Source organism: Mastomys coucha, unplaced genomic scaffold, assembly GCF_008632895.1.
Source record: "Mastomys coucha isolate ucsf_1 unplaced genomic scaffold, UCSF_Mcou_1 pScaffold9, whole genome shotgun sequence".
Classification (NCBI taxonomy): Eukaryota; Metazoa; Chordata; class Mammalia; order Rodentia; family Muridae; genus Mastomys; species Mastomys coucha.
The window spans coordinates 41,527,594-41,536,346 of record NW_022196915.1 but is presented as its reverse complement, the minus strand read 5'-3'; the positions used below and the strand labels follow the sequence as shown (position 1 = coordinate 41,536,346).

At 44.7% G+C, this 8,753-nt stretch overlaps 1 protein-coding gene across 1 annotated transcript in view; it reads right to left on the bottom strand.

Annotated features, from left to right (window-relative positions):
* Positions 1-8,753, bottom strand: part of Ngdn (neuroguidin) — a 19,068-nt gene extending 10,315 nt beyond the window's left edge. Inside the window, exon 1 of the mRNA XM_031360841.1 lies at positions 8,579-8,753. The gene's annotated coding sequence lies outside the window, so the exon portion shown is untranslated. The remainder of the gene's footprint in view (positions 1-8,578) is intronic.

The window sequence follows — 8,753 nt, the reverse complement described above, 5'->3', positions numbered from 1 at the left end:
AAAAAAAAAAAAAAAAAAAAAAAAAAAAGAAAGAAAGAAAGAAAAAAGAAATGAGTTGATTCTATATTGCTCAAGCAGGCCTCAAGTCCCTGGGCTGATGGTGGAGAAGTATTTTTTTCTTTTTAAGATTTATTTATTTATTTTATGTATATGAGTACACACTGTAGCTGTACAGATAGTTGTGAGCCTTCATCTGGTTGTTGGGAATTGACTTTTAGGACCTCTGCTTGTTCCAGTCAGCCCCGCTTGCTCAGTCCCTGATCACTCTGACCCAAAGATTTATTTATTATTATAAATAAGTACACTGTAGCTGTCTTCAGACACACCAGAAAAGGGAGTCAGATCTCATTACGGGTGGTCGTGAGCCACCACTTGGTTGATGGGATTTGAACTCAGGACCTTTGGAAGAGCAGTCAGTGCTCTTACCCTCTGACCCATCTTACCAGCCCCAAGAGGTCTTAAATTAAAAGCATTTCCTTATGAATTTGGGAGCAGACAGAGCCCAGAATAGTATAAATTAGGTATTAGTTTAAATCTCTAAAGCTAAAGGAAAGTCCATCCAAGTTTTAAAATTTTGAATCAGATGAACTCTGACATTAGAAATGTCCTGGATTTTATAGTGACTATTAATGGCTTAAACTGAAGATCTTTTTTAAAAATGTGTGTGTGTGTGTGTGTGTGTGTGTGCGTGTATGTGTGTGTGTGTACACACGTGTGTATGGGGGGGGTGTTTGTCTGTGTACCACATCTTTGCCTGATCCCTGAGGTGGCCAGAAGAGGGCACCAGATTCACTGAGACTGGAGTTATGAACAGTAGTGAGCTGCCCTTTGGGTGTAGACTGGAAAGCAGTGCATGTTGACTGCTGAGCCAGATTTTCCTTTTTCATTCCTATTCCTCCTCCTCCCCTTTTTTGTTTGTTTTCTTGGTTTTTTGCTTTTTGATTTTTGAGACAGGATCTCCAGTGTATCTCTGAAACTCACTAATAGACCAGGCAAGCCTTGAACTCACAGAGATCCACCTGCTTCTGCTTCCTGAATGCTGAGACTAAAGGTGTGTGGCACCACACCTCACTTCAGTTCTTTCAAGTTTTTTTTTAAAATCTCTTTTTAGTCTTCTCACAATTTTCTGATAGAATTTCTGTAACTGAACTAGTTTCCTGTTTTTGTTGTTTTATTGTTTGAGACATGGTCACATCATAGCCCAGGCTGGCCTTGAGCTCTTGATTCTGTTAACTCAGTCTCCTCAGTATATAGGCATATAATCCCACAGCAAGCCATCTCAGAATATTTGTCTGGTGGCTTATTCTTTAACATTATGTATTCTATATATTATGTAGAAACATTCTATTCAACTGCTACTGTTGATTCCTGATTCAGTCTTCTGTGCCTACAAAGCAGTTATCCACGATCCCTCTTCTTTTCAATGGCCAGGTGCATTTACGGCATCTTGATGCATATTCTTCATGAGTTTGAGTTTGAGTGAAGTGTATATGTTGTCATGAGTTAGAGAAATTTTTACATGTCAGTCAGGTCCCATCGATCGATTACTGTTTGGTTCAATTATGCTCTTGGTGACTCTGCCTCTGAGACCTATCGTTTAGTCGAGGGGAGTTGAAATCTTCAGCTATGCTAGTGGGTGTATCTAGATCTCCTTGCCCTTCTGTGTGCTTTTGACTCACGTAGTCTGAGCCTTTCTCCCTAGGTGTTGCTACAAGGATAACAGCTCTCACTTCAAAAGGAGTAAGAGATGGTTTATTCTGGAACCGCTTCTGGGTGGCTATGGCCCGGGCACACCAGTTCAGTTACCCCAGTGCTGGGTTCCAGCATGGTAACAGTTTGATGAAGTTGTTCCAGTAACAGAATAAAAGGAAATCATGAATCAAGGCACTCTTAAACACACTGGTGGCCATTGGGGAGGCAGGCCTGGGTGCAGAGGCTACGGAATGTTCGTGCCTCTGGGCTGGTGGAAACTGTATATTCCACAAGGATGTCAGCTGATAGTCTGATGCCAGGTTAGACACTGAGTGGGCCATAAGTGGCTATTAATAGGGCTAATAATAGCTAAGATAACTTGGCTCTATATCTGCAACATTCCGAATTCTCCCCTAAACACGGAAATTCTAATCAGGTAATCAGCCTAACAGGCCCTTTAACACAGGTGAAGGTTTTTCCTGGGACTTCAGTTGCCAACAGTAGAAACTATTTTGTCTTCTGGGAGAATTGACCTCATTATTGACCTCATTATTTCATGCCACAGTTTACCTCTGATAACTTTATTTTCTTTAAGGTCCTTGTAATCTAAAATTAGTATGATTACTTCACTTCTCTTTTGGTCTATTTTCCTTTATTCTTTTACTTTTTTTTCCTCTGCCTAAGCTGATCTTGAATTTTGCATCTTTTCCCTCCTGCTTCTACCTCCTGACTACCAGGATTAGTGGCATGTGCCATCACACCCATCTTTACTTTTGAATATATCTGTGTCTTAATAGATAAGAAAATTTTCTTGTTTGTTTTAAAGATTTTACTTACATATCTATTTCACATGTGTAAGTATTTTGTCTGCATGTATGTCTGTGTACCATGTACATTCAGTGTCAGTGGAGCCAGAAGTAGCTCACCCAGATCACATAGTACAGCTGGGATTTTTAATATCTGAAACCTCTTCTCTTAAGCATGAAACCATCCTGCCTCATTCTAGTAGAAAGGAGGATCCCAGCTTCTGCACCAGGGCTTAGAAAATCATAATGCCAGAGAAGTAGACAGGAGCCAGAAAAACTAGGCAAGAAAAGGTAGAAGGTATCTGGCAAAGGAAACGAGACAAGGGCTCAGAAGTTGGGTGTGATAGTCCTTGCTTTTGATCCCAGCACTGGGGAGGCAGAAGCAAAGGCAGGTGGATCCTGCCAGCCAGACAGCCAGAAGCTACACAGGAGCTTCCTATCTCAAAACTCCCTCTGGCCCCCAAAAAGACTAGAGCTCAGTTTCCAGACTGGGACCGGAGTCGTAGAAACAATAGAAGGCAGATTTCCAGAACCAGGGGCACAGTAGCAACTTAATGCTGAGACTCCAGGGTGGGTTCAGCACCCACCTTCTGGGCTCTGGATTGGGGCCAGAGACAAGGCTAGCACTGACACTGTGGTAATTATGATAGGAATCAGGACACCTCATAGTCTGCTTCCCAGGCTCAAAGACCAGAGAAGCCAGGTCTAAGGCTAAACACTGTCCCTAGGGCAGAGCAGCCGTACTCCTGTGCTGTCTTCTTTCCACGTCTTCATTATCTGATAATCACACTGGTCATCACGCACTCCATGTTTGTAAGACAGGATTGTTATACATCTTGGGGCCTTATCATATTGACTGAAGTCTGTCAGGCTCTGTAGTAATTGCTTTATAGTTTCCTTTCATTTTCTGCCTTGCCCTGGGTTCCTGAGAGGCCCCAGAAAAAAATGAGAGGCCCGAGTTAGTTCAGTATGAGGTGGGCCATGGAAGAAGCACAGAGCAAGGGACACAGGGAACAGGGTGCTTCTAAAACCATTTGCCCAAGGAGCATAGTTATCCAAAGTACGCAGTGCCAGCTGTGGGCTCACAGGCTGCTCCTGTATCAGCGACTATATCAGAATCTTAGAACTTTAGGACTTTTGATTGGCTATGGGCTAAAGGCCGTTTTTGTTTTTTGTTTTTGTGGGTTTTTGTTGTTGTTGTTTGGTTTGCTTTGCTTTGGTTTGGTTTTTTGGTTTTTGGTTTTTGGTTTTTCAAGACAGGGTTTCTCTGTGTAGCCCTGGCTGTCCTGGTCACTCTGTAGACCAGGCTGGCCTCAAACTCAGAAATCCACCTGCCTCTGCCTCCCAAGTGCTAATTTCGAACTTCCACAACAAAGGAGAGATGCAAGAGGGGCCTTTGGTGTAAGTTAGAATTCAAAGAAGAGAGGTTATCCATTCCTTGTGTGAGTATTGACAGTTCATGTCTTCCAAGAATTGGCCCATTTTACCTAAATTATTAAATTATGAATGGAGTGTTTTATTGCTTCCAAAAAAAAAGAAAAGAAAAGAAAGAAAGAAAGAATTCAAAGAAAAGCGACTGGGTACATTCTAAGCATGAAAAGTGTAATGTTTCAGAATCAGCTTTTCAAAGGCCATGATCACATATCACTACATCACTGATACTGTTGCAACAGAAGAAAGCCCTATAGGCGATAGTAAGATAGTAGCCTGGGGCCTACTGTTGCTTCTACTTTAGGCAAATACTGTCTAAGTGACCCCAGGAGAAGGAAAGTCCATGGACAATTAAGAATTGCTAGAAGAAGGGATTGGAGAGATGGCTCAGCAGTTAAGAGCACTGACTACTCTTCCAAATGTCCTGAGTTCAAATCCCAGCAACCACATGGTGGCTCACAACCAACTGTAATGAGATCGGATGCCCTCTCCTGGGGTGTCTGAAGACAGCTACAGTGTACTTACATATAATAAATAAATTAAAAAAAAAAAAACAATTGCTAGAAGAAGTGGCTATTGAGCCAGGTGGTGGTGGGAGAGAGAGGCAGGCAGAGCTCTGCAAGTTCGAGGCCAGCCTGGTCTACAGAGTGAGTTTCAGGACATTGGGGCTACAGAGAAACCCTGTCTGGAAAAAATAAAAACAAAAGAAAAAAAAAGAAGTGGGTATTGCCAGCATCCTCTTATCCTTTTTGGCCTGGTTGATTCTCTTTTTAAAATGAGTCTTTGTGGGGAGTTTTGTTTCTGTTGTTTGGGTTTTGTTTATTTAGTTTTGTTTTTGTTTTTTGAGACAGGTCTTGGAATGCAACCTGAATTGTTTTCACTATGCACCCAGATTGTTTTATTCTTTTGTTTGTTTTAATAACTTGGTTAATTTATTTGTATGTGTTCAGGTATTTGTGTGGTGAGGGGTGCCAGAACACATGTGTAAAGATCAGAGGGCAACCTGCAACTTCTCTCCTTTTCCCATATGGGTCCCAGGAATCAAGCCCATGCTTGTCTGTAAGCACCTTCACTTGATAAGCCATCTCACAGGCCCTTGTTGGCTTGATTTTAAATAGGATTCCAAATTGATCAGGCTGGCCTTAAGCTCACTGTATAGTAGAAACTGTCTCTGAAGTTCGGATCCTCCTGCTTCTACCTCTGGAGTGTAAGCATTCCAGATGTGTGTCATGACATTTAGCTGGTTGATTCTTTGTTTGCTTGTTTGCTTTTGCTTTTTTTTTTTTTTTTTCCGAGACAGGGTTTCTCTGTGTAGCCCTGGCTGTCCTGGAACTCACTCTGTAGACCAGACTGGCCTTGAACTCAGAAATCCACCTGCCTCTGCCTCCCAAGTGCTGGCATCAAAGGCATGCACCACCAATTGTCCAGGAGCCTTTGGATCTTTGACAACTGCTCATATGCTTGAAGAGATAATTCTGGGATTGTTGTGACACAAGAAGCCCCTCCAAAAATTATAAAACTCTTTTAGTTTTGTTTATTCTAGTTAAAAATTATCTCATGTCCTATACGGTGGCATATGTCTGTAGTGCCAGCTACTCTGAAGGTTGATTCAAGACAATCTCTTAGGCCAGGAATTCAAGACCAGCCTGGGCAATACAGTGAGACTCCAGCTGGAAACGAACAATCAGGTTCAGATGGAGACTTTGAACTGTTAACCTCGGCCTCCTCTGCAATGAGGTGGCTCATTGGAAGGACTTTACCTCTCTTGCACTATAGAAATCCATTCACCTTTAAAATGCATATTGCTTTTATGTTTTGAGAAAAAGGAACAAAGGGGTGAAGGAAGGATGGAGAAAGGGAAAGAGAAGAAGGAAAGAGATTCAAGGGAAAGACACAGAGGAGACACAAGCAAGCTGTGTCCTCTGTGCCATGCTGAGCAAGGTCCAGAGAATCCCATCTATGTCTCGTGAGCAACATGAAGTGCCCAGAGGGACAGCAGCTGCTCACTACCTTTGGCACTTTATTCATCATCCATTTATTTTCTTCAGATTTGTCAGAGGCAAAAGAGCTCCAGATAAAATACATGCAATAGCTTTTGTCTATTATTAAAAAAAAAATCCCGAAAACAATGAGCAACACTTAAGGAGGCTAAAGGCAAGAGGGAAGCTACAGGTAAAACACAGGAGGAGAACACAGGGCAAAGAGACAACGGTCATTTCCAGTGAAACTCAGCAAGTCCATGGCCTCCCCAGGACACATGGAGTCTAGGGTTCCCTATCTAATCTCATGAGATCTAGTCCTCTAGAGCTTAGGCCGCAAGACTTGACACAGAAGCCACTGTCTTGAGTCTCTCTCACTCTCTCTTTCCATCCAGAATGCTCACAGCACTGGCCAGCAGCTGGGAATGTGTAACCTGGAAGTCCAGTCCTCTGAAGACCCCTTGGCAAGCTCACCTGCCAGGAGCCCTCCCCTGTACCCCACCCTTCAGCATGGCTGCTTCTGCTTTTCTGTTTCTACGACTATGCTGCCACCCAAAACTGTTACCACATTGAAGATGTGTTTATTATTTATTGATATGAGAACTCAGTATAGGTCTTGGCTTCTAACCCTCTTCATATCAGGGGGTGTTCCACATCCACAATGTGACCTTCCAACCCCTTCCCACCATCTTTCCACACACTTCTCTAGTGACACCACCCAGAAGCCAGAAAGACCTTGCTTAGCAGATGATCACACAGACACCACTGTCTAATTCTAGCCAAGGACATGGGGGAAAGGACAGAGCCCAGGGGCCTGTGGCCTCTCAGTTGAGAGGACTCAGGGCTAATAATAGGAGGGGAGATTAGGAAAGGATTTGAAGTGCATTGTTATCTCACAGGAATGGCCTTCAAGAGTCTTTCCCAAGGGCTGTGCCACCCCCTCTGCTGTGTGGCTGAGGAGCCACTGTCATTTCACCTTATCTGCTCCACCCTCATCCATTCCACACCCCACCCCAAGTTTCCTGAACCCACTTCTCTTCCTCGATACACTTCCTTCCATTACTTCCCACAAGTTTTTCCACCCCTGGCACACTTAGCTCCCACGTCTAGCCAGTCCTGGCTAACTCCGTTCCCCCTTCTCTCCTGCCCGGAACATCACTGTTTCCAGTTGTGACTGGAGATATTGGTTTTCCAGGCTTGGGCCCTTTGGATCCCTCCCTAACACAGGTGTGCCAACTTTGCACCCACTCTTCCTCTGCCCTCTGCCTTCTCTCACAGCAGAGCTGGGCAAACACAGGTGACAGAGGTTGAGGTGGGGCTAACGAGCTCCAATTCTAGCAATCAGTGCGATGGCACAGGCATGGGAACACCTCTGAGAACAATACTGGGGACAGGCTATGGCGGCACCTCCTGGAGCCCAGCCATGGCTATTATTAGGAACCTAGCCCCACAAAAGGGCCTTTGCTTTGTTTCATTCCACCCCCACGGTGTTGCTCTTGGCAGCTAAGACTGTAATCTCAGAGACAAGCCCCCCCCCCCCCATGGGCCCCTTGCACAAGCCTAAACCTCTGCCCTGGTTTCTCTCCACCAGGAGGCACTGCCCTTGGACAAGGTCACCTCCCCCATGACACACACAGACAACTGACATTCTTTTTACAGTCTTGCCCTGTTCAAATACTGCCTTAGATCTCAGTTGGGCCTATCTCTGGCAGCCCCACACTTACAACTTTGCAGATGGCCTCTCTGCACCTCTCTTCCACTCTTCACAAAAACAAAAAACAATAAACAAACAAACAAACAAACAAAAACCAACCAACCACACTCTCCTGCTCCTTCTCCACTCTCCCTGATGAGAACAGATCGGCTCTTCCAGCTTCATTAGTTCCGAGCCCTTTTATAAAGGCTCATCTCTTCAGGTATAGGGAGTCTGTCCAGCTCTCGTTTTCTGTCCACAGACCTGCAGCTCCTGAAAAGCATCCCATGAAGAAAGCAGCAGCCAGACCCTGAAGTCCCTTCTTCCAAATATGACTTGGGAGCCTCAGGTCACAGGGGTGACTTATTTCCTTTTCCCACACCCAGGGAAGCCTATGTGAGTGTGTGTATGTGTGTCAGTGTGTGTGTGTCAGTGTGTGTGTGTGTGTGTGTCTGTGTCTGTGTGTGTGTCTGTTCGCTGACTTAATCAGTTTCTAATCCCTGTTCCTAAGTTCCAACACTCAGTGGTAGACTACCTACAAGTCTGTGCAGCACAGCAACGTCAAAGAACATCGTACCAAGTTCTTAAAGAACAGCAGAGGCCCAGTTCAGAGATCAGAAAGTCATCTCAGGCCTGGGTTATAGGATGAGCCTCTAGAGAAGTGGTTCTCAACCTGTGGATCACGACTCCTTTGACAAACCTCTACCTCCAAAAATATTTGCATTACAATTCACAGCAGTAGCAAAATTACAGTTAGGAAGTAGCAAAAGAAATCATTTTTCTGGTTGGAGGTCACCACGACAAGAGGAAGTGTATTAAAGGGTCTTTGGGAAGGTTGGGAATCACTGCTCGAGGGCGCTTCTGGCTTCAAACACTGTTTTTCTAGGATAAATCACAGGCCCTGAAACACAAGCAAAGGCTCACGCCCAGTCTAAGCATGGCTTGTTTCCCAGTCCTCTACGGACTTCCCACTTTACCTTGAGAGCAGAGACCTCTGGAGGCTGAGATGGTCAGGCCAATCACTGAGGGGGAGGGGAGGAGGCTGCAGCAAGCTCTGCTCCAAGCTGCCTTCACGAATCTGTGAAGGTGAGGAAGGAGCCAATGAGCCCTGCACCGCACCCTGCGAGTCCATCTCAGTGTCTGAGCATTTAT